The sequence below is a fragment of the Pezoporus occidentalis genome, unplaced genomic scaffold (assembly GCF_034315485.1).
Source record: "Pezoporus occidentalis ecotype Australia unplaced genomic scaffold, CSIRO_AGI_Poc_V1 ctg9, whole genome shotgun sequence".
Classification (NCBI taxonomy): Eukaryota; Metazoa; Chordata; class Aves; order Psittaciformes; family Psittacidae; genus Pezoporus; species Pezoporus occidentalis.
In genome coordinates this window covers 2,123,188-2,148,526 of record NW_026916262.1, presented here as the reverse complement: position 1 = coordinate 2,148,526, position 25,339 = coordinate 2,123,188, and the positions used below count along the sequence as shown (strand labels likewise).

Here is a 25,339-nt window from a genome sequence, read left to right as displayed (position 1 = left end):
GACCAGCCTCTAAATTAAGATAAATGTAGTCATTATTTGTATTTAAATTTCATTATTCTGTCACTCCCACACTGAAGACTGAAGAAGATGCATTTAATTTAGGTGACAGTCACATCATCCTTGTACATAATCTGCTACAGATACTGTATCCTAGAACATGCCCTAGAACATTAATCCACCTCAACTTTATTTTACTTTCTAGATTCCTCTAATAAATATTTGGCTGAACAATATTTGTGGTTTATTATGGTGCTTTAGTTCTACTACATAGCCATGCTCTGAGTACAAAGACTCTCAAAAGCACAAGAACCATTTTAATTAGGTTTTTATTCCTGTAATATTAGAGAATCCAAAGGGTAATGATGGAGATTATCTTCAGTTCTAACAGCTGTTGAAATAAAGAATAGAAATTCTTTCCATGCTTGACTCATAAGAGACAATCTCTCATTTCACTTCCAGCTATGTGGCCTTACTGGTATAGACAACCACAACTATTCCTGAAACTTTTCTCTTGTGCTTGCCTCAGTGAATATGAGCATAAAATATACTGAGTATCAGTACCCTATAGATAACTATTTGGAATAAAAAAACAATGCCTTCTGTTGATTGGACCACCACAAAGATTAAGGCCTCAAGGAGAAGGTGTAATACCCGAAGAACCAAATATAACTGGTAAAGCAAAGCAATTGTTTATATCCTAGATCATCACAGCTGTGAAGTTTCTCACAGTGGGAATAAGCAGCAGGAAAGGAAATGCTTTGCATTCAAGAAATGCAAGAATTAATCTCCGTATCTATGAAATATTCCAGAAACACCTAACAACAGATTGGTGGGACCTTGAATGAAGCATTCCCCAGAAAATTCACACTCGTTCCAGGTTAAAAAAGTCAGCAGGTTTCTTAGGTATGCTAAAGAATTGAAAAGATCATCAGTAAAACCTCTCTCCAACTCACACGCAAAATGTTCTTTTCTGTTTGTTTTGACGTCAGTATCTGATCTAAGATTACCTTTCATTCAGATGACTATTCAGTTCTTAAAAGTTCTTAAGATTTCTTAACTTACATAAATAACAACTTTCCACTTGGGTGGAAAAAGCCTCATACCATAGAAGCACCTTCTGACAGGAGGTTTGAGCATCCTTTTGCCAAAGCCAGACATCATGAATATCTCTGGAAAGCTTCCCTTTACAGCCTTCCTTCAGTTTTCTCTTCCTCTTTTTAAGCCTAATATCTATTCTATTCAAAAACCCTTGTCCAATTCATTTGTAATAAAAAAATAATTTCATTTCAGAGTAAAAAAAAGTAAGTATGTTACAGGCTAGGAAGAAATTAGGAAAGAAAATACACTTGACTGATGAAGCATTGGTTATCTATATACTCTTTAACAGATAGTCTGTGTAAAGATTCTGGGGTCAAGTTATGGCACATCTAAAACTGAAGAAACTAAGAAGTCTCTTTTAGTGTTTAGTCTTGTTGTTTTGGTTGGACCTTTTACCTGAAGATGACTTCAGAATTAGAAAGCAACTTGGCAATATCTGTACTTCCATCTTGTATACTACAGTGTAATAACTTGTTTCTTTCACATAAAACTGCTGAGTATCGGAAGAATCCATGTCTTTCACTGAGTTTTCCATTATCTCCATTTAATTTCTCTGTATTTTTCCCCTATAATAGCAATTACACTATTTTTTTTCCCTGATAGCATGATTAGAAGCTAATTACTTTTTTCAGCTATACAAAAAAATGTCCCCAGAATGTTCCTTTCATATTGTCCATGTGTATATTTTGTTAGTAAAGCACAATGCCAATAGCGTATGATAGATTCAATATGTGATAGATTCAATGTATGATAGATCCTTGTCTCTAAATTGGAGAGACATCAATTTGATAGGTGGACCACTCAGTGGATAAAGAACTGGCTGGATGGCCGCATGCAAAGAGTTGTGGTCAGTGGCTCAATGTCCAGCTGGAGACCAGTAATGAGTGGTGTCCCTCAGGGATCGGTGTTGGGACCGGTCTTGTTCAACATCTTTGTCGGTGACATGGACAGTGGGATTGAGTGCGCCCTCAGCAAGTTTGCCAATGACACCAAGCTGTGTGGTTCGGTTGATACGCTGGAGGGAAGGAATGCCATCCAGAGGGACCTCGACACACTTGTGAGGTGGGCTGATGCCAACCTCATGAAGTTTAACCATGCCAAGTGCAAGGTCCTACACCTGGGTCGGAGCAATCCCAGGCACAGCTACAGGTTGGGCAGAGAAGAGATTCAGAGCAGCCCTGCAGAGAAGGACTTGGTGGTGCTGGTTAATGAGAAAATGAACATGAGCAGGCTTCAGTGTGTGCTCGCAGCCCAGAAGCCAACCGTATCCTGGGCTGCATCAAAAGGAGCGTGACCAGCAGGTCAAAGGAGGTGATCCTGCCCCTCTACTCTGCTCTTGTGAGACCTCACCTGGAGTATTGTGTGCAGTTCTGGTGTCCTCAACATAAAAAGGACATGGAACTGTTGGAACAAGTCCATAGGAGAGCCACGAGGATGATCAGGGGACTGGAGCACCTCCCATATGAAGATAGGCTGAGAAAGTTGGGGCTGTTCAGCCTGGAGAAGAGAAGGCTGCGTGGAGACCTCATAGAAGCCTTCCAGTATCTGAAGGGGGCCTATAAGGATGCTGGAGATGGACTCTTCATTAGGGACTCTAGTGATAGGACAAGGGATAACAGGTTCAAACTTAAACAGGGGAAGCTTAGACTGGGTATAAGGAAGAAGTTCTTTACTGTTAGGTGGTGAGGCACTGGAATGGATTGCCCAAGGAAGTAGTGAGTGCTCCATCCCTGGCAGTGTTCAAGGCCAGGTTGGACAGAGCCTTGGGTAGCAGGGTTTGGTGTGAGGTGTCCCTGCCCATGGCAGGGGTGTTGGAACTAGATGATCTTAAGGTCCTTTCCAACCCTAACTATTCTATGATTCTATGACTCAAGGTATCATAGATTCTTGCGAATTGTTCTCAGTGTAGTTTACCTTTACAGGGAGCAGGGACTATCACATCTTTCCTGTGATAAATTACAAAGCAAAACTCAAAAGAACTATAAAGAATACTAAAGAACAAATACTAAAATCAATCCACATAGTGTCACCTTACTGAGAGCACCGGTAGTTTTGAAAAACTTTAGCAGCATAATTTCAAATTTAAAATAAAGCTGTAAATGTTAATTCACCTTAATTATTCCAGAAAATTATTCATTTCTAACTTACATTAGCATGCTAATAAATCAAATTTGTCACCACCCCACCCCCCCCCCAAACCACTTTCACATGTTAATTGCTAGTTTGCCCTTGGGCTCCTTTGCCTTAGGAAGGATTGGAGTTTGCATTTTAGTTTAAATGCAGAATGCCAACATTAAAGTGTCTTATCCATCCCATTGGAGTGGGTACTTAAAGACAGATAGAAAAAATATTCTTTATTGTATACAGAAAGTGTAGCATCTTGATTGAAAATATCTTTAAAGTTTCTTTGAACTATAAAGAATTAAAAATAAAATTAAATAGACAAATGTTTAGTGTATTACCTATTTCCTTCCTTTCACCACACTTTTATCTTCATCTATGCCCTCTTACTCTGTTTGCCCTGTGCTGAGGGAAAAGATCAGTGGATCAATGCAGAACAGTAGAAAAGCACTCTGAGCAAACTGAGATGATGGTGCTGCAAGCACTCTTATTTTAAATAGATGCTGAGATTTTGATCATGATAACTTTACTATTCCCCCTCCCACAAGTCAGTTGCATAAGTCTAATGTAACTACAAAACAGCCTAATTACTGCATGCCTAAATTACTACTATCAAAAGAAAGTCTCCTCCAGACAGAACCACACAAGCACAACAAACCTGTCTTTGTCCTCCCACATATTATCACTCACCCTGCCACACAGAATCCATCACACCTCAGGAGTTAGCCACCATTAGCATTCAAAGGTAAAATAACCAGTCTGGTAAAGGAAAGGGTGGGAGGGGAGAGATAAATCACCCACAGGCTTACACCTGTAATCTAAGCCCTTTTCTGCAGGTGGTGGTGTACACCAGGGGGCTAACATCTAATTAGACTTTCTGCTTATTTAGCCAGCAGCGTCCTGGACTCAGTGGTGACAGTGTTTAATTTTTCTCCTTCTTAGTAGTTGGTGCAGTGCTGTGTTTCCAACTTTAGTCTGAGAACAGTGGTGATAACACACCAATGTTTTCGGTTGTTGCTAAATAATGCTTAGCTGACCAAGGACTTTGTCTTATGCTCTGCCAGTGAGGAGGAGCACAAGAAGCTTGGAGGAAGCAGAGACAGGACACCTGATTCAAGCTAGCCAAAGGAGCTTTATACCACAGCACGTCATGCCCAGTATATAAACTGGGGGGAGTCACTTGGAAGGTGGAGGTTGTTGTTTAGGTTAGCTGGTGGTGGGCAATTGTATTGTGCATCACTTATGTTTATTGTTTTTTTTTTCCTCCTTCTCTTTTCAGTTTTATATTCTCTCTCCTTGCTATTTCCCTTATTGTTCTTATTATTAGTGGTAGTTCTGTATTATACTTTACTGAGTTGTTCTTATCTCAACCTGTGGGATTTACATTTTTATTTTCCTCCCCATCCCACTGGCAGTGTCTGGGGGAAAGGGGGAAGTGAAAGAGCAGCTGTATGGTTCTGAGTTACTAGCTGGGCTTAAATCATGACAGAGGGTTAAAATGAAACAAGGTTTGTAATTTAACTAAATTGCATGTTTAAAATAGTATTTGTTCTCAGAGGAATAAACTGGAGGGTAGAAGTCACTTACTGGGCCTTCAGGGAGGAAAGGCCACACACATGCAAAAAATGGCTTTTTAGGTCTAAGGTCAGTTATACTTCGCATGTGAGGAAAATTGGTTGAACATAAGAGAATCTAAAAGCCTCTTTCAGAACAATGAGAAACCTATGGCATGCTAACTCAGGCCAGAGGACAACATCAGTGAATTAGACCATGAAAATATTCAAGCATTAATTTAGTTCAATTATCTTCACTATGTGTTTCATGATAATGTATAGTAAAGGAATAGTACCTATAGACTGACTTTCAATTGAATTTTTAAAAAAGTATATAAAAAATAGAATTATTAGAAAATTTTTTTAAAAAGAAATGGGCCAATTAAGAGGTCAAATCCTGTTTCATCATTCAGACAGTGGATAAACTGTGGCTAATATGAAACATTACTCATTTACCAATGCAAAATGAGTTGTTGGTCTCAGGCCAGGTCCTGACAGACAGGTATGTACTGCACAAAACCATCTGTAGTAATTGCTCCCCTGAGCCCTGATCTTGCAGATGTCTGCACAGGTTTATGCACATAAGCAGTGTCACTGACTCAAAGACTTTCTGTATTTAATCTTGTATTCACAGGAACACCTCATATTCATGCAGATCAGTACATGTGTCAGCATTTGCAGTGTCAGAATACAGGCTGACAGCCTTGGCAGAATTGTCAGAAATGGAAGATAAAAATTATACTATCTGTTCACCTCTGTGTATGGGACATCTGATTCTTAATGGAGGAGCACTGATGAGTCTGTGTCTGGCTGCAGCCTGCCAGTGCACCATCCCTCTTCTGTGGATGAAATGTGGAGGATGTCTTTATGCTTTAAAACCAGATTATGTAAATTCTTATTTTTATTAAAAAAAGTTTATAAAACTATGAAGATTTTTCTGATTATAAAGGCTACATTTAAAAAAGTGAATTGTCCAATGCAAGTTTCAATGTTTCGTCTCACCACACTGTTGCTCTCCTTTCCAAGACGTGACAGAAGCATTTACCATTTCATTAACTCATGAAGACTGTAATAATGATGCCTCTTATCGAAGTCAGGTTGAGTGATAAATGAAAACTCCACACATATGTATGAATAATGATTAATGTCCATTATAGCAATGAACAGATTGCATTGCTCTGTGCAAGCCACAGGAACAAAAGGACCATTTTGACACCGTATCTGTGTGTATATGAACAGACGGAAGTTCATGTAAATGATCCTTGGGAGAATTACAGCATATTCTACTACAACTGTTCTGCTTTTGTATTTCATAGGAAGTCAGCTAGATCACACCAACTACAACCTCTGGGCAAATGAGACAAGGTTGTGCCTTGCTAGTGTTTAAACAACAGTGTTACTGCCAGATGTTTTGTTCTTTCCTTCTGCATATGGACATCTCTACAAAAATTACAATGATGTAGTCAAAAAATGAAAGAACGATATTTAAAAAGAAACCTCTTACACAGCTCTCAAAAAGGTCTAAAGCTGTAATTCTCCATGGAAACATTTCTTCAAAGTCAAACACTTTTACATTAGAAGTTCTTTATATTGTGTGTCAGATTCTCATATCCTGCTGCAGAAATAAACCCACCTTTTTGACATCTAGTCGACTATTAAAAAAAAAAAAAGGATTTTCTTAAAATTTTAGCTCTTTTAAGAGTACCTGAAAGAAAAATTTGCAAAATCTGTGATGTTATGTGTGATTTCAACATTTTAACATGACTGCTTTATGTAGAGCTGCCCAGATACACTTTCATCAAGTCTGTCAGTGACTTCTTGCTTTACGTGTATTCAAGCTATGTGTGATATAGCCATGCAAGTACTTAAAAAAACCCAAACCTGTATGGGGCCAGACTACATGTTCCTTTAGTCTATAACCTGTCCTTAATAGTGGCTGAAGAGGGAACATATAGAGGGAAATGTAGAACATATGGTGGTAATTACCCAGTATACATACCCATTTGGCAGAGTCCTACAGCAAAGGACTTCCTCAACCGGAAAGAGTAGATTTGTAAACAGCTTGTAAATCAGACTACAGGCTAATGACATTTGGTACTGATGTACTTCTACAAAGGCTTCTCACTGGAATAATCCCTTTGAGGTTGTAAACACCATCATGGACCACTGCAACACATCTTTACCCGAGAGCATAAAATCAGAACAGCTTAAAGGTGCACAAACTGTTCCTTCTGAAATCTCAATGTAAATTTACTCCATGCATACAATTGTTGATGGATTTTTCTTCAGTGAATGTGTTGAACTGTTTCTGTACCTGTGTAAACTTCTGGCATCCGTAAAAATCTATACAAATTATTTTCTCACAGTAATTTCTACTTTGCAATGAAACACCTTTTTCTATTTGTTTTTAACTTATCACTTGACAATTTCATTTCTTAGTTATATGGAATAATCATTACCTTCCTATTTATCATTACCATGTTACTCATAATTTATATACCACTACTACCCAGCTGTCTTTTTCTAAGGCTAAGGAGTCCTACCCTGCTTAGTTGCTTCTCATATATCTTTCAACAGACTCACTGCTCTTTTCTTCACCCTTTCTAGTTAATATATTAATGTGTCAATTTTTTTTTTAGCTGGTGTCATATTACTGATTTTAATTATTGCCTGCTTGTATCTATGATTTTGACCTTTGAATTTTCTTGAAGAGGCAACTTTAGCTGGTGTCATATTACTGATTTTAATTATTGGCTGATCCTATGTATGATTTTGACCTTTGAATTTTCTTGAAGAGGCAACATTATATTTTATGTTTACATATTCAGAGTAGGATGAGTGAAAACCCCAAGCATTTGTACTACCAAGATCAAAAAAAAAACCAAAACTCGCAGAGATGAACTGTGTAGCGTGAGTCATACTGCAATGAAAAAAAGATCAGATGATGCATGTGCTTCTTTCCTAGATGCAAAAATAAGTCTCACATCTTAATCACATGATAATTTATGATTCAGTTTTGAGTGGAACTTGTGGTTTTATTCTTCCATGCTTTGTACGTGTTCACAGCATTTTGCTGATTGTGTCAGAAAGTAGGGCTATCCCTTGAGAGACAGACACATTGCACAAGCCACCAAATGATGAACCAAGTATTTTGGTTTAGCTTCCCTTTTGACTGAATTTAGAGAAATTGCTGTTTTGAGGACTCAGCTGTCTGGCTGATCTGTAACATCATTACTGACTCCAGCATGCTGGGCCTTGCAACCTGGGCAGTGGGGTCCAGCGTCCCACTACAGAAGCACAAAACAGCACAATTCAGTAATGCATTAACAGAAATGCAGAACATAGCATTTACATGGCATGATCTCAGACACAATGTGTCAAGTTTTCTGATATATAAAATATCTAACATGTCTGCTGAAATGAGTGTGTTTTTTCCACTGTGATGGCAATACATTTAAAGAAAATTCATAAAACACCATGAATATTGCAATTAATAAAAATAGGAATAATAATAATTATTTCACTAATTATGAAGATATTTATTAGAAGTCATTTAAGAAAATCAAGGCATGGGGAAGGACAGCGTTAGCAAGAGAAAACATAGCACGTTTGAAATTATAGAAAAAAAGTCAGCAAAAATTGGTGATTCTCTGGTTCCTCTGTAGCATATTGGAGATTGTCCCTTGGCTTGCACAGGATCAGAAATTCATCCAGTGAAACTAAGAAAAACTTGAGAAATGCATAAAACATCCACACCACTGCATGAGAGCTTTGGAATTTTAGAGGACAGGTTTATCCTCCTTCAAACTGTTCTGGTTTTATGCCCTGAGGGACAGATGGGTTATAGCGATCTAAGACGGCATTTGCAATATCAAAGTGATTTATTCCATTAAGAAACATTAAGAAGTACATCAGTAAAAAAATTCATAGCCTTTGAGTTACAGCTGTAACTAAATAAAATACTAAATAAAATCCACAGAAATGGGATAAAACCTAGTCTGAAATTAACTATCTATCTTCTGTTTACTGAACATGAAAGAGGCACACGTTTATTAGGAGGTTCACACAAAGTGTAACCACTGTTCTTGTGCTTTCATTATAACACTTTCTTATTATGTCCCTTTAGAAATGGAAACACATTTTTAAATGTCTTTTTTGACAAGGGCTCTTTTATGTGAGCAGCCTCTCATTATTTGCGAAGTTAACATCAGCAAACTTGAGTTGTATTTTACCAGCACCTTTATTGATTGCTGCGATTAGGCTTGGCAGTGTGATACCTTGTTGTCTCATCCCCTATCGGCCAAAATTAAAAAGATCTCTGGTGGCAATTGCCTTCTGGAACTTGTTTAATCTCTCTGTTCTCTGCCTCTCATCTGCTAAAGTATTTTCTTCAGTAGAAGACTGATCTGCCAGCTAGCAACACAATCACTGTATAAATGAATATTTGATGCCAAGCATTAATTTGGGAGGTCATTAGTAGAAACTGCAAACAGTAGTGAAATCAAGTAACTGGATGTCCTGAGAAATTATGAATAGTATTAGACAGAAATAGACCAGTTAAGATGCAATTCTTTCCATGTATGTGATAATTTATCAAGGGTTACACTTGGAGATTATATTTTCATCAAAAGCATTGGACATGTTTTTAACATACGTCACTACAATATACCTATTTCTAGGGGAAACCAAACAAACAAAAGAAAAAAAAATCAGTATTTTCACTTTTCATATTTCTCTCTTTTGTACACTTTGCAATACAGTGTGAAATTACCCCTATACAGTTTTGCTGATGGCTAATCACATCTTCTGTTTGAGCAGCAACATCAATTCATTAGGAAAAAAAAAATTAATAATTTATACTTTTATTAGGATAGACCCTAAAAAAATCTTCATCAAGGTTTGGTCCCCTCTGTTTTAATCACTGTATTCTCACTCATACAGAGGTAAAAAAAGTATGTACACGATCTTCCCCAAATTCTGAATAAGTTCATTTATAAGTAATGGAAACTGATTGCATTTTATCATAGCATAGCATTTTATCTCTATTTTATTCTTCATTATAATAAGGCCTTTGTAACAAATTGTAAACATTTCCATAATCCCATGCATTTATGCTCAGGCTCAGCTTTGTTATATCTGATCTGGTGAACTGCTGGGTAAGTGCTTTATTATCAGACCATGATTTGCATGTTTTCTGTATTCATGGTGCATGGCCATAAGTAAAAGGTAACCTATGTGCCTGATGCTTTTAAACTCTCAGCCTGGAGTTAAACTGATGCAGGTTAAGTAACTTTATAGGCCTCTAAATTATAAACAAATACAGAGTAAGAACTGGCACTAATCTAGCAAGAAAGCAGAATAAGGAGGCAAAGAAATTTAGCAGGAGGACTTTCCCCTAAAAGACTGAATTTTGACAGCTGTTGTCTATTTTATTGCTCTTCTACTGCACTTAGGTAAAGTAAAAGCACTAAATAATATGTGGGTTAATATGAGTCAGAATCATACAATTAAGCAACAGGGAACTTTGAGATAGGCAATTTAAGACTGATGAGCAGGGTGTGAGCAAGTGCTGACTGTGCACCCTGACCTGGAATACAGAATAGGTTAATTTCTGCAGCAGTCCAGCTGGGTTGCAATTAACTAGTCCAAAGACATGAGCAAAACCATCTTACTGATGATCCAGATGAATTCCAGCAGAATTTACTAGATCAGGCACAGTACGATTCTATGATTCTATGTGGCACACAGATGACCACTTAACGTGCTGCAACTCCTTGGGATCCCCCTTTCTAAGAGAATACATGAGTTCAACTCCAGAGCAGACCAAAACTGGTTTTGCACCCTGCCAGTAAACCTGCTGGAACCAAATGCATTCAGAATGCAATACAGAACTCCTTTATAATGCCTTGTCAGAACTGATGAATCCTGATAAACTGGCTTTTAGGCGTACCTGGAGTGCAAGCATTACATCCAACAATCCATCTAAGTTTTTGCATACTCTGGGATATTATATACTTCTGTTACTTCAGCTAATGAAAGCTGACTGCTAGCCATACCTATCTGGAGGTAAAAATATTACCCCTAAGCATGCAGTTAGGCTATGTACTTTCTGCATCACTGATTAGCTATGTTCTTCATAGTTCTAATCAATAAACTAATTTGATCTGTGATGAAACTCATCTGTGTTAAACTGACCTTTTTATATTGAAATTGCATATTAACAACAGAAAACATATTTGTTAATGAAGAGGCAGAAAGCAAGAGGAAATAGATCTTTGCTCCAAGAGCTCTTGTCCAGGAATTAAGATAGTATTTGAAGAAAGAACATTAAGATTATTCCCTATCTCAATACACTCAGGCATACTGAGCTTAGGCAAAGCTTCCAAATAAAGAGCAAAAACGGTGAGATTACAAAACCTGATATTCCCTACAGTGCTTCATGAACCAAAGGCACAGTGTACTGGGAGTGTGATCACTGCATAGCACAGCATACTTCCCACGTGTGAAGGATAACTTTGAGGACAACTCCCTACACTGCAGAGCAACCTTTATGACAAGTGCACTTTGCAAAATTGGCTGAAAAAGTAAAATTTATCTTATGAATGACAGAAGTCAAAATGACTGTTTTAAACACCAGCAAAACACTCTGTTTCTGTTCTGCCATTTTTCAGCCCCATCCTTTCTCTAGGCACATTCCAACAGCTGAAACCAAAGATAGCAGCTATGTATCTAACCTCACAGAAAAAAAAACCCTCAAGCCCCACAAATAAAATCTTCCTCTACATACCAAAGCTAAATTTTACTGTTCTTCTCCTCTAGGAAAAAAACTCATCTCAAGGTGGCAGGGCTCTTGAGTGTATCCCTTACCTTTAGGGGTTTGGCTGCCCAGGCTGAGGACCAGCTTAGAGACAGTGCCACTGATGACCATGAAGAGAGCTCTTCCAGTCAGGCTGTGGGGATGCCTCCAACCTACCAGCTGGAATGCCAGCCTCACCTTAGCCCATCTGTACCCCTGTAGTCCTGCACCGCCATCCTGGGGCTGTGGCTGACTTTAGTTATTGTCTCTGGACCTCCTCCTCCTGCCTTTAATTCTTATTCTGGAAGGACTGTTATTGCAAGTACAACGGAATTACCTCATTTGAACGAATGAACAGAACCAAGGTTTGTAAAAGTGGGGAAAAAAAAAAAACAGAGGGTGAATATTAAAGGATTAAGGCAATTGTCTCAAGTGAGGGGACATATATAGAGTCAAAGCTGCTTTCCTAGTACAGGGGCAAGCGAAGGGTGAGCACCCTCACCAATTCAGTGCTATGAGAGGGACATCTGCCTGGGACACCAAAACTGGCAGTCACCTGCTAAGCTTGGAAGACTTACAAGTCTACATTAAAAATATATTTTAAAAGGCAGCATTGAAGTTGGTTGAGTGATTCAGGTTTTAAGCAATTAAGTGACTGGACTTTTTTCCATCAAGAAGATGAGATTTCATTGTGCACTGGCCATTGGATAAACAAGGAAAATCTGTTTCACATATCTTAAAAGCATAAGTGGAAAGAGCATTTCTAGTGTATGAGCCAAAGTTCCCATCACGCATTTTAACTTAACCATGATAGTATCACAAAAAATGGCACCTTCCTGGAACTATGCAGTTGTCTAGAGGATTGTTTGAAATAAAGCAAAATCTTGAAATGATCACATTATTGTAGATTAATGTGTGATGAGTTAGTCATTTATTAGGAATAAAAATTTATACAGGCAATGCAAATGCACCAGCAGATAATGAGTTCAGGGAGTATTGATTGTTTGCTCCTAAGAGGAACCAGTGCTGGTCTTAACAGCTCTGTATATTCACTGCTCTCTTGCAGTGTAAGGTAAGGCTGAAAACACACAGGAAACCTAGCCACAGAACTGGCAAGGGGTAAGAAAGAAGGGGCTGTATCTTCAGTAAGGCTGGGAAAAAACAGCTGTGAGCTATTTTCAGTATTTTGAAGTGAAACCCCTTGTATTTTCATTCACTGGTATTTCTGAACTGTTGTGAACTGTGGAGGCCATTATGATGCACCTTAATGTTCCCTGAAGCACAGCTTCAGCACACCTGACAAGAATTTACTATTCTCTAGATATCCGCAAGAGGCAAATACCATGATGTCCATTCTGTAAGATGATATTTCAGTTGATATTTAGCTCATCTAAGTCCATTACCTAAGGAGCTTCTGTTTCAGTAGGTGAATTCAATTTCTCTCAAAGTATGAATCTCTGCTTCAATCAATAGGATCATTATATTTGCATCATTCTTCATTGTTAGGTCATGCTGCTTGTAGTTGATAAAAGGTGAAATAACTGGTAGCAGCCAAACCTAAGTAAATAAATACAGAACAAATTTGAACTGGCAGTCACATGTACATTTAATTGACATGTATTGATTTACAATTGCTAGTAGGCTTTAAAATGTTGTCCAAAGCTATAACCAGACTACAAAGAAACGTGTTATCTTTACATGTGTAACACAGTTTACTGAAGCTTTTTGTTACCCAAAAGCAAACAAAAATCACATTTAAACAACTTACAGTGAGATAGTTAAAGAATATATTGTTTCTTAAGCCTTAAAAGCTCGCAGAAACAAAGAATAAAAGACAGATAAATTTTCCATGTAAGTTCAGTCTGAGGTATTAGTAACAAGAAGCCACCAAAGCACTAAGCTGGAAGAAGATCACAAGTGCTAACTGATGCCACCAAAGGGATACTCAGACACAGCACTTCTTGAGGATTCTCCATCTGCTAAGGTTGACCTAACCCCAGGGCAGCAGTATTCTGCTATTCCTTAGCCTGCACTTCTACAGGGCAGGCGGCAGAGTTAGTGAATGCAAAGGGGAAGGATCATATTGTAAAAATACAAGTCTGTTGACTCTTTATTATTAAAAGTTTATATACAAGCCTGAAAGACAGAAAAAGCTGACTCAGCCTTTCATCCTTACATTAATATACCCAAATCTAAAAAACAGACTTCAGATTGCAATCTGAATCTCCCCATGCTTGCTTAGCATCTCTTCAAATCTTTAAGGCAAAGTTAAACTATGAATTTAAGAGGTGCCTAGAATATCAGCCAGATCCAAAAGAAGATTTAGGCTTCATAATGCACTTCATGTTCACATCTATGAAGACCCTTGAGCAGCACACCAGTCACTGCAGTTCTACGTGAACTCCAAGCTACCCTTCTCAGGAGCAGCATCTGCCCTTCCTTGTAAGCCAGAGTGAAACCTAGAAAGAGAACAAAATAACTTAAACTTGAACCTAACAACAGATGTGTGCACAGCACAGCTTGCACCCAGCTGCAAAGCTGAACCTTTCATAAAATACTGTAGCAGTTGCTTTAAAACATGGCTGTAAAACAGTATTATTCACACAGCACAATTGATACCATTCCAATGGGATCATAAAATGTATCCTGACCTATACTCTAGAGAGCGAAACAATACTGCTTCTCTTTCCTAAGTAAAAATGGAAAAAAGCTGTCCTACTGAACCAAAGCAAGCCTTTTCCTGACACTGTGATTGGTTTTGATCCCTGTTTAAACATTCTTCAATGAAACAAACTATTTGGTGTACTTTTACATCTCTTTCTGCTGAAACCTGCTTATTGATCTGTTCTGGGGAGTAATGGCATATGGTCTTTCCTCTGATTCCTGACATGAGGCAGAATTAGCAGAAGTAGGATTAATGTCCAGATGGAGATCACTGACAAGTGGTGTCCCTCAGGGGTCCATACTGGGACCAGTATTGTTTAATATCTTCATCAACGACATAGTGGGATCGAGTGCACCCTCAGCAAGTTTGCCAATGACACCATGCTGTGTGGTGTGGCTGACACACCTGAGCGGCAGGATGCTATCCAGAGGCACCTGGACAAGCTTGAAAAGTGGGCCTGTGTGAACCTCATGAAGTTCAACAAGGCCTAGTGCAAGGTCCTGCACCTGAGTCAGGACAAGCCCCTGTATCAGTAAAGGCTGGAGATGAAAGGATGGAGAGCAGCCCTGAGGAGAGAGTCTTGGGAGTACTGGTGGATGGAAACCTGGACAAGAGCTGGAAGTGCGCACTCACAGCCCAGAAAGCCAACCATATGCTAGTCTGCATCAAAAGGAGAGTGACCAGCAGGTCAAGGAAAGTGATTCTCCCTCTTTACTCCCCTCTTGTGAGAGCTCACCTGCAGTACTCCATCCAGGTCTGAGGCCCCCAGCACAAGAAGGACATGGATCTGCTTGAACAAGTCCAGAGGAGGGCCACAAAGATCATCAGAGGGCTGGAGCACCTCTCCTATGAAGACAGACTGAGAGAGTTGGGCTTATTCAGCCTGGAGAAGAAAAGGCTCCAGGTGAACCTTATAGCAGCCTTTCAGTATTTAAAGATGGCTTATATGAAAGATGGGGAGAAACTGTAATAGGGCCTATTATGATAGGACAAAGGCAATGGTTTTGAACTGAAAGAGAATAGTTTTAGACTAGATATAAGGAAGAATTTTTTTACAATGTGGGTGGTGAAACATTGGATCAGGTGCCCATCACTGAAAACATTCAAGGCCAGGCTAGAAGGGTCTCTGAGCAACCTGTTCTAGCTGAAGATTTCCCTGCTCATTGGGGGGGGTGGACTAGACGACCCTTCCAACCCAAACTATTCTGTGATTGCATGATTCTGTGAAATTTGGCTTCTTTGAAAGGCCTTCTGACCTTCTGCCATGAAAAATCCTTTCAGTGGCTGGAAATTGCTTTCACACATTATGGAAAATTTCTTAATTCAATGAGGTTGAAATAGCCTTTTCCATACTCTCAGATTTCATTCTAGAAAGTGCAAGTGTGGCTACTCTCAAATCGTATTTAGCAGACCAGATACTCGTGCCTGAAATCGTGTATTTGTCTTTTCTTCTAAGCCTCATATTCCTCTTTACATTTTTAGTGGTTATCAGTTACATATTGATATATGTATATAGTATAATACGTATATATTTGTATGTACATATTATACTATAACCTCTGACACATCTTTTGTTTTATGAGAAGGCAGCTCATTCTCATCCAAACTCCAGTCTGACCACTACCAGAACTGTTAAAATCGTTGTCTGTATATGCTCACACATAGCAGTTGCATTATGCTTTTCCAAACCTTCAAAGTCACCTTCCTTCTGTTTTTTTTAAAGATACGCAAAACATACTTATTGTCATCAAGAAAACTACTGATTTACAACAAATTGATTTTAAACAGACATATGTTTGGTATAGTAAGTCAGCATGCAGGAACTTCAATTCTCCTTCTCCCTAAAACGAAACAAAAAAAAAAAACAAAAAAAAACAAACTGGTAAATTCTGTTTTCATTTCAATAATTTTGCAAGCAAATATAGGAAAAAGAAGCCTATCTTTGTCGCTTATTTGCCTCTTCTCCTAGTGCAGTACTGAACAATCCAGAAGCCTTCTGGGAAAGACTTTGACACGTTTATTCACGTGTTTTTCCTTGTCCCTTTTTCCTTCCCTTCCCTCAGCAACAGGGACACAGGAGTTGCTATGAAATACAGAAATAACAATTCTGGTTTCTATATCCTTCAAAAGAAAGGGAAAGAGATGAAAAACATATACCAGGTAGTTTAAAAGCCTAACTTCCTCTGTGTCAAAACTCAAGTAATTTTCCACTTCACTTCGGTATTTTTTTCTATATGACACTATACACATGCTGATGATTTTCACATTTGATGTCAGAGAGTACGGTATGTTTGAGAGATTATAGCCAGCTCATTCTGCCTGGCCCTCTGCTGCTTAACTTCTGAGCTATATATCAGCTTTGAGGTGTCAGCTATCACAAATCAAGTGTCAAAAGTGTACATTTGGGAATAAAAATGAAGACAGAAAAGCAACTTTTCAGGCCGATCATATTGATGGCAAAAGCTATGTCATTCCCAGAGATCCACGAGGTGGACTTGAAATATGTTATTGAATCAATGTGCTACTATAATATATGAATACGGCTCCTACAAACACACCTACATTTCAGATAGCCATTTCTGAATTCTCTGCTGCACTTGCACATTAGCTTCAGTTATTCTCTAGGAAATTTTAAAATCCCGGGGCACAGGTATGTTTACAAAATCATATCACCACCACTTGAGAATGTACTATAAAGCAACACTATAAATTACTGACATTCAGACTTCATATAGACAATTGCTTCCTACAGTTCCCAACACCCAGCTCTTATGCTTGTATATGGACACTGTGTAGATACACTGCAGGCTAAAAGGCAGACCATATAGCCATGGTACTGGCTGTTAAGGTAAGATAAATCCGGTAGGCTGTAAGACCCCAGACCTTTTTCCTCAGGCCATTCCCAAGTCCAGCCAGCAGTCTGGCTAGGCAGGTAGCTCAGAGATGCATATACACTCATCTGGCAGCACAGAGCAATCCAGGGAGAGGGCCTTCAGCAGCGCCTGCATGCCCACAGGTTTACACCAAAAGTATTTATGTAACATGAACAATCCTAATGGCCTGGTTGTGTTTGTACTTTCTGGTTAATCAGGCTCAAAACTTGCTAGCATGCATTCACATGGGGCTCTCTGGCAACTGGTCCAGGTCTATGCTCCTCCAGTATCTACCAGACTCCACTCCTCCACTATCAGGCTCATAGTCTGCTTGCCCAACTCACCAGCTACTTTAGCTGAGCTGCAGTCACAGACATAGACAAATGGGCCCCTCTGGCAGCTGACCCATCTCTCCAATCACTGTCCCCTAAACCTATGGGTCCTTTGGGTCCTTTTGACCCATGGCCTCTACATACAGGTGCTGGCACCCTGGCCTCTCTTCCCAGCCACCAGCTAGTCTGTCATGAAGCAAACTGCTGGCCAGGCAAATCCACATGGGAAAAGAGTTGGGAAGAACAGACCTTAATAGCTAGTTTGTCTACAGTGAGGCAATCAAGTCCAAGCCTTAGCCAGAGAAGCATACTGGTCAGCAGCTTGTTTTAGACATGACCAACCCCTCTTTTCTCCTGTTTCCACTAATTCTTCTCTGATCCACTTCCATCTCTTCCTTTTCCCTGCATTTGGACCCTTTCCTAAATAAGCCATAATAAATTTTGTTCATTCCCACAATCCCCATAAAAGAGCCTTAGAAGTTTTACAAAACTTCTCAAGTCCCCTCAAATTTCGCATTAAAAGTTTGCATCTTCCCATGAGATCTATCATAAACTTGCTTCTCTCTTATAAGTGACAAAGTTCTGGTTGAACCTCTTCAAGGCCATGATTCAGAGGTTCCTCTAGTGGCCCATCAATTAACGCCTTAAGGATCCCTGTATTTGTTACTGTCTTCTTGTCTCCTGTTCCTTAGTGTTTACAGTATCAGAGTGTTTAATTGACTTCTCTTGATTCTTCCTTATGTTTTAAGGTGACTAGCTGTTAGCCAGATATCCTAGCAAACCAGATATCCTTGCATTCCACCCACCCTTATGCTGCTGGTGTGCTCTCCCTGGAGAACAGCATTCTTCTCACAGAACATGAAATTAAATGAAAAGAAATCAAAACAGCAGTCTGGGAAAATGTAACCCAGTCTTTTCCATATGTTTAATTCCAATTGAGAGATAAAATATTCTTGGTCTTCACACCCACTGACAGAAATGTCCAAACACTCTACTTTGCACATAAACACTCTCAGAAACAGAGATTTCAGTGACTGTATTTCATCAGTGAAATGTTCACACTTTCAGAACAAGCTGTGAAGTACTCAATTAAAAAAAATCTGTCCTTCGAGCATTTCTTTTTTCCCACTATTCAAGCAACCTAAACAGCAATTTTATATGGTTTTAAACATGTTCATCTCTAAATACTATTTCCTCAAGGTCTAACTTAGGGCAATTGATGTCATCCACTCTACCGTTTGCCTTATACATGAGCATAAATGTGGTTGCACATTCTGCTTTGAATGTTCAGGCTACCTGTATTACAACTCTGTGCTTAACTTGAAACAAGTTAGCTATAAACTGAATTACTTATAATCTTACAATTAGTCAAAGGGGCATTTTTACCTCTGTTAAACATTTCTTCAGATACTATACAAATGTTATACAAATGCTTTCTCATTCACGACTAGCTTCAAATTATTTTAGATTTTCAGTTTCAGTGGCACTATTTAGGATATGCATACATATGGGAAAGCAAGTGTTAAAAGATTACAGGAATGCATATAACAGACTAAACAGCTAAAAAGGGAAGTATGATCATTGCTTTACCCGAGACACGGATCTTTTAACTGCAGATATATAACCCTATTAGCAGGTGCCTTACTGAGGCAATAGGTAAGATCAACCAAGGCTCTGTGAAGGTAAAATCAGCAGATGCAAGATAAAATGGGAATTCTATAAAGTAATCCATTTACTGTCATTGTGTAAAAACACTATTCTGCAGGAACACACTCTGTGTAAAAGGTCCATCCAAGCCAAACTACTTTTGCAGTAAGAGATCAGACAGTAGTAGGGCCATTAAATTTGCAGTAAAGTATTTTGATGCAGTTGTCATGGCAGTAATGACAATAATGAAAAACATTTTAATGGGATTCTATTTCAAAGAAGTGTTAAAGTGGACAAAAAATCGGACATAACAGGTTATACTCATTAAGATAATTGCCATGCAATTATATGGTAACATTTTCAATGATAAATTATTTTTCTGATGATGATAAGTTAAAATATTAATGTCTAATTCTATCTCTTTATGTATGTAACCACTAGAATTCTGCAGAATATATTACAACAGAAAGATATACACTGTCTCCGGAAGCACTTTTTCAGAGAATATGCCAACAAAAAATGATTATTAAAATATTTTTCTGAAGAAAGAAAATGTACTTGCAAGTATAACCTTTGTCTGGATAGTGACTTAAATCAGATTTATTTATTTTCATTTGCCTTTACAAACTATGATGCTGGTTTTTATAATAAAAAGGGTTTTCTAATATAAACCTCTAAGAGAGGGACATGGTGGGGGGAAGCAAGCTTTTGTTTATTAAATAAAACATTAAAGAGTTAGCTGAGCATTCAAGAATGAAAAATAACTATCACCGTTATGTGGAAGAGCCTGTTGAAAGGTGAGGGAATTCAGGGTGTTCCTTTTCTAGGACACTTAATAATTTTAACGTCCCTTACAATGCTTTTGACTCTGGTCTAGTCAGTAATAAGTAAAAATTGTAATTGCTTGAAAGCCAAAGCTCTCAAAATGTAATCTGTGAGCTGGTTGCCTCTATCCATTTTCCAAGAAATAAAAAATTACATGTTCTGCCATATAACCTGGCAAACTTTCAGAAGAGGCTTAGACAAGGCTAGAAAGATGAGATCTTTACATGGTTAATGTTTTGAATAGTACTCCCAAACTATGTATATATTTGCAAGTAGGTTACATAACAGGCTAACACAAAGTTATTTTAAATGTTGGCCAAACTGTCTATCATTTTGCTACAGGAGGTAGGTTATCAAAGATGTCTTGACATATGCTACTGATGAATATGGTATCTACTATGGTGATAAATACAATGAAAAAAACATTTAACCTAAAAAAACAGGAACAAGCTGGCTTCAGGCTGGATGTGAAATAATTTCCTCAATGTTATCTGCTCACACTGTTACTCCTGATGCTGCATCTTCTGTTAGCTCTTACTTATCTGTTATGGGTGCTATGTCTCCTATTTTAACAGTGGCTCAAAAAAGTACTTTATGCATCTGTTAGACTGATGCCATAAATCAATTTCTATATGTAAATGATGGAATAAACTGTGCAGAAGGTTGCACAGATTGACTCCTGAGTCTTATACCAAGAGAGTCCTAATAGAAAGAAGGAGGACATAGTACCAGATTTCCCCCAAGATGTTTTAGAAAAAAAAGAACTTTTTTAAAGTACAAGTGGATTTTCTTGGTGTTGATCAATTTATATAATAATAAAGCAATAGAAAACCCCATTTATTTATTGCATTGGGACATACTAATTGTGTTGTGTTAGAGAAGGCAATGAGATAGAGTGATAGTGAGTCAATGAGATAGTGAGTCATCATCACTCACACAACTTTCCAAATACAGGAAGCTAGATCTTCTCAGGGGTTTATGCAACTTGCACACACATTACTGCTCCGAAATGTGTGTAGAAATGTATTCTTTTTTACAGTTGAACGAATTTGAAAGGCCAAATGTTCCATTGGTTGGTTGAGTCTCCCCTTGGGGAGCTATGCAAGTTAAAAAGCCTCTCAATAGTAGGTTTAACTCTGCATATAGCCCACTTGATTAAAGCTAGTCAAGCCACACATTAGAAAAAATAAAGCTAGAATCTCCTTGCTTGTATTTTCCTCCATCAGAAACTGCAGCACAGATCATATGTAAATGAGATGAGTCTAAGATCAATGGGGCTATACAATAGGTATTATTCTATGTCCTCATGCATGGCTGAGGGCAGCCACAGCTGCCACCCACTGCCACTCCTCTAAGGTAAAAACAAATGATTCTGCATGTGACTTGTAAAAACCTTGTTCTAAAAGGAGCTATTCAAAAGCATTAAAGTATAATCACTAGGTCATTTGCCTAGTCAACCAGAAGATGTATTATTCTTTGTGGATTGTTGTCAGTTTTGGTTTCTCATCATCAATATTCAGCTGGGAGAGGGGAAGGTTTTGTTTGTTGTTTTTTTTCCAAAAGAAAGGTGAAAATATAAGAACAGGAGAAACAGGGGCTATTTTTTCCCAGAATGTACTCGAAGCATGTACTGCAGTGAGTGAGCCGCAGTTCTTATACAGCATCAGAATTGTTGAGGTATGGGCAGAAATTATGTTCTCATACAATATCATCATCTCATTCATTTGACAACTAATGCGGAATTTAAGGTTTGTACACATGTAATGAACAAAGAGAAACTATAAAGTATACATTGCAGAAAACCGTGGAGTGTTGCAAGAATGACCATTGTCAGTAGCTCTGCAATGTATGAGAAAAATTCAGTTATAAAAGGCTGTTTATGTTTTATTCATACAAAATAAACAGGCCCTGACATCAGAAAATACATAGAAATGAAAGTATCTGTGAAAAAATATATTCAGGTATTAAAAGTGTCTCAAAATATTTACTATAGAATACCATTAAGATCTGCAATTCTGAAACATGGAGAATACTTTACAGGGGGAAAAAGGATGTTTTGAAAATGAACTTTTTAAAAAATCCAAACAGACCAAATTCATACAGTGTGGTTTCTTGTGGGGTTGTTTTGTGTTTTTAAATGTATTTTTTTAGATCTTTACATTTAGTGCCACTTCTCAAAGCAGCACTATGACAAAGGCTAAAACACTAAAAGTGACCAGTATGTTCCTGGTCAAATATTGGGCTGGGTCTTTCTGTCCTGTGCCTGGAATAAGGTTGCCTCTGATTATGTACACCTAAATTGGAAATTCCTTGCAGAATTCCTATTTTTCTATAGGTCTTTGCTGGTTTGTTTTTGTTTGGGTAGTTTTGCCTGATTGTGACTTTAGCTACCCTTCAGTTATGAGACCGGGCACAAAGCACCACTGTAACCACTGTATAGCTCAGTCTAGTGCATCCTATGACTAGGAAAAACCAGGAGTATTGTAATTTTATTGGATCAAGGGCAAAATTGCTAAAAATTAGGATGTTCTTATTTTTATCAGATTAACTTGTACCTCTTTTCCAAAGTTTCTCAAGAAGAAAATCATGGTTTAGTGAATCAATGTTTGCTTTTGGGTGTCCTCACAAACTAGTGATAGAGAGAAATTTAGAAAAATCATGATCTTTACAACATGGCAGCGCAACTATTCCCTGGGCTAATTATGTTGAAGGAGGAACGTAATCCACACAGACAACTCCTAATAGTTCTGCAAAGCCTGCTTTTCCTTATATATAAACTCCCCAGCAATGTAATGATGAACCTAAAATAATTACAGGATTTCTTAAGTATCATTTCTCCCACCAGCAATAGATAAGTAGACACAGTTATAGCCTGGATTAGATGGGGATTATAGTTTTTACATTCTTTTTATTTGGTTTTGTTGGAGGTTTTGTTGGTGGTGGAGGGTGACTGTTTTTCTGGACTGGGAGATAGCCTGAAGATAAAAACGGGTTCTGTACCTAGCTCAGCATTCAGACAGCATGCAATCCATTTTTTAGCCTGGTAGGCAGTATGAAAACAAGGTTTATGCAATCACCCCTGTCTCTCTGTCTGTGTCCAAAGTCGCGATAACTTTGAAGGTGTTAACCAGCTTCAGCAGAGTTTGAGAGAGAATAATATTTATACAAATTTCATAAAAACAGATAACCAGGCAAAGCAGACACTAGGGATCAAACATTTTTAGCCAAAACAAAACTTCCTAGCCAGTCAGCAAATTTCAACAGATTTCCATTTCTAAAAGTGGCAGCCCACATGTTGCTGCTAAAATGCCCCAGAGGAGAAGATGCTAGGTATATGCAGCTGTAACAGAAAATACTATTATAATTCAGGTAAATAGTCAGCCAACCAAGAGGCAAATCCATATTAAACCAGGCTTCATTACCTTTGGTGTTCACAGAAGTAGCAGCTTTTATTTATGAAGGATGAAATAAATGTGGGCAGTCTGAAGTTTCTTCAGATAACCAATGTTAGTGGATTGCTACTCATTGTTGGGTGGAAATTAGAAGTAAATATAATTCTTCACTGATCCTTCTAAGGTCTATGTCTCTTGCAGGTGCTCACAGGGCCTGTGAGGCTCCACACTGGCACAGCTGGCTGCTACAGATTGCTAACTCTAGCCCTTTCAAGGACCTCACTCACTCATCACTCACCCAGCCATAAAATTCAACTTCAAGCCAGATTCATCACTTGGATTTCTTTACTGTTGTACTATCGGAAGTATAAACTGCACCTGGTTAGTGATCTATGAGGACTAGGAGCTCATATTACTTGCAGCTGCCCCATAACTCAGTCCAAAGGTGATGATCTCAGCTTCTCTCTCTCTGCTGTTTCTATTTCATAGGCTCCTACTAGCACTAGTATTGCATACCATCCCTCTGCTATGCATTTCTGAACCGATTTATGTCTGTGTCTGAGCATGCAATCCTCATCTAGACATAATCTATTCAGTTCATGAACCAGCAATATTGGATATTGTGCAGCCTATACCTCCTTACTGCAAAATACCCTTTCCATAATCACAGGAACCGTGTCTTGATGAATCCAAGCTCAGCAGCCCATTTCAGTAACACTTTTAAGCACCTCATCACACATTTAAGCACTTCTAATATGCTTCTAATGTGTACATCTTGTTACTACGTATTTTTCATGTTTTTCAAGCCTGCACAGTCAGTATGACATTTTATATTATTTTTTATTTTCAGTTTACGTTGCATTACTTTAGCTTATAACAAATAAATTCTATTTAAGGTAAGCTTGAGGATTTATGGATGAGCTTGAGGCCACGAATAGGTGAGACAGATCCTTCCAGTGTTTCAATTTCTCTTTCTAAAATGATACCTTTAACACATACTTCCTAAGTGAAATAACACAAAGAAAACAGATATCCAGAGATACATCCTCCTCCATCATGACAGCTAGAAAGAGGAAAAAAAAACAAACAACTCTGTGTCAAAGCTACAGAGGAAAAGCTACGGCAAGTAGTGGGAAGTCTTTAATAGGAAACACCTATTTTGATTATAGTAACACAGAACTATCTCTGAAGCTCATGGTGATTTCAATCGTTGCTTCTATCATGGCAAGGGAAACCCTCTCTGGTAACCTTGTAAAATCCTTATCTGCACAGGGCCTTATAGATTAGTTTGAAGGCTAGAAGTATTGGATAAAAACTGATGCATGATTCTAATTTAATCAAAATCTCTATGCTAGGAATATTTCAATTGAACAGATCTGCATTGAGAGAATTTGTCAGACTGAGTAACTTTGAGTTGCCAGAACTCAGTGTGAACTCACAAAGCTGTTCCAAAAATCTTTTTGCTAGAACCTTTTTGGGCATGTCCTCAGTTGTGTGCTGATCCAGGTCAATGTGCCTAGCTGCCATTATTTAAAACAATGTAAAAGGCAAAGACTTAGTGTTCTCCCTTTCTGTTTGGATTATCAGAAAGCTATGACAATTTTTTACACTGTGCTTTGTGCTCCTTTGATCAATATAAAGCTGAGCCAGAACCAAAAACAACAGCTAGTGAAACTAATAGCCAGGCCTGAGACTACAGAATTCACATCATGTGACATTTGATAATATTCTAAAGCAACATACAAATTCCACATAGGTCCTGAGCGTGCCAAGAATCTGTTCAAGGTATCTTACACACACCGTTTTATAGTTAGGATCCCACACAGTACCGTGGTCAATCTTGCTGCACTGAGAGCTTTGTATAGGCACCTTAGGAACCTTGCACAGTGAGGAGCTGAAGATTCATATGAAGGTCTACCAGAGGGAGAAGGCACATGCCAGCTTTTGCCGATACTGCCAGGAGCTTGCTCATGCCTGACTAGAGGAGTAAAGCAGCCAGTGAGCAACATGCAGGACTTGAACTGCATAATGAAGGCT

At 38.3% G+C, this 25,339-nt stretch overlaps 1 long non-coding RNA gene across 2 annotated transcripts in view; it reads right to left on the bottom strand.

Annotated features, from left to right (window-relative positions):
• Nucleotides 1–25,339, bottom strand: part of LOC134156723 (uncharacterized) — a 33,103-nt gene that overhangs the window by 6,515 nt on the left and 1,249 nt on the right. Inside the window, exons 2-3 of one of the 2 annotated variants that reach the window (XR_009962035.1) lie at nt 14,970–15,092; nt 12,972–13,125 (exon numbers count right to left, since the gene is read on the bottom strand). This is a non-coding gene — a long non-coding RNA (uncharacterized LOC134156723). The remainder of the gene's footprint in view (nt 1–12,971; nt 13,126–14,969; nt 15,093–25,339) is intronic. The other variant, XR_009962036.1, reaches the window with a different exon arrangement.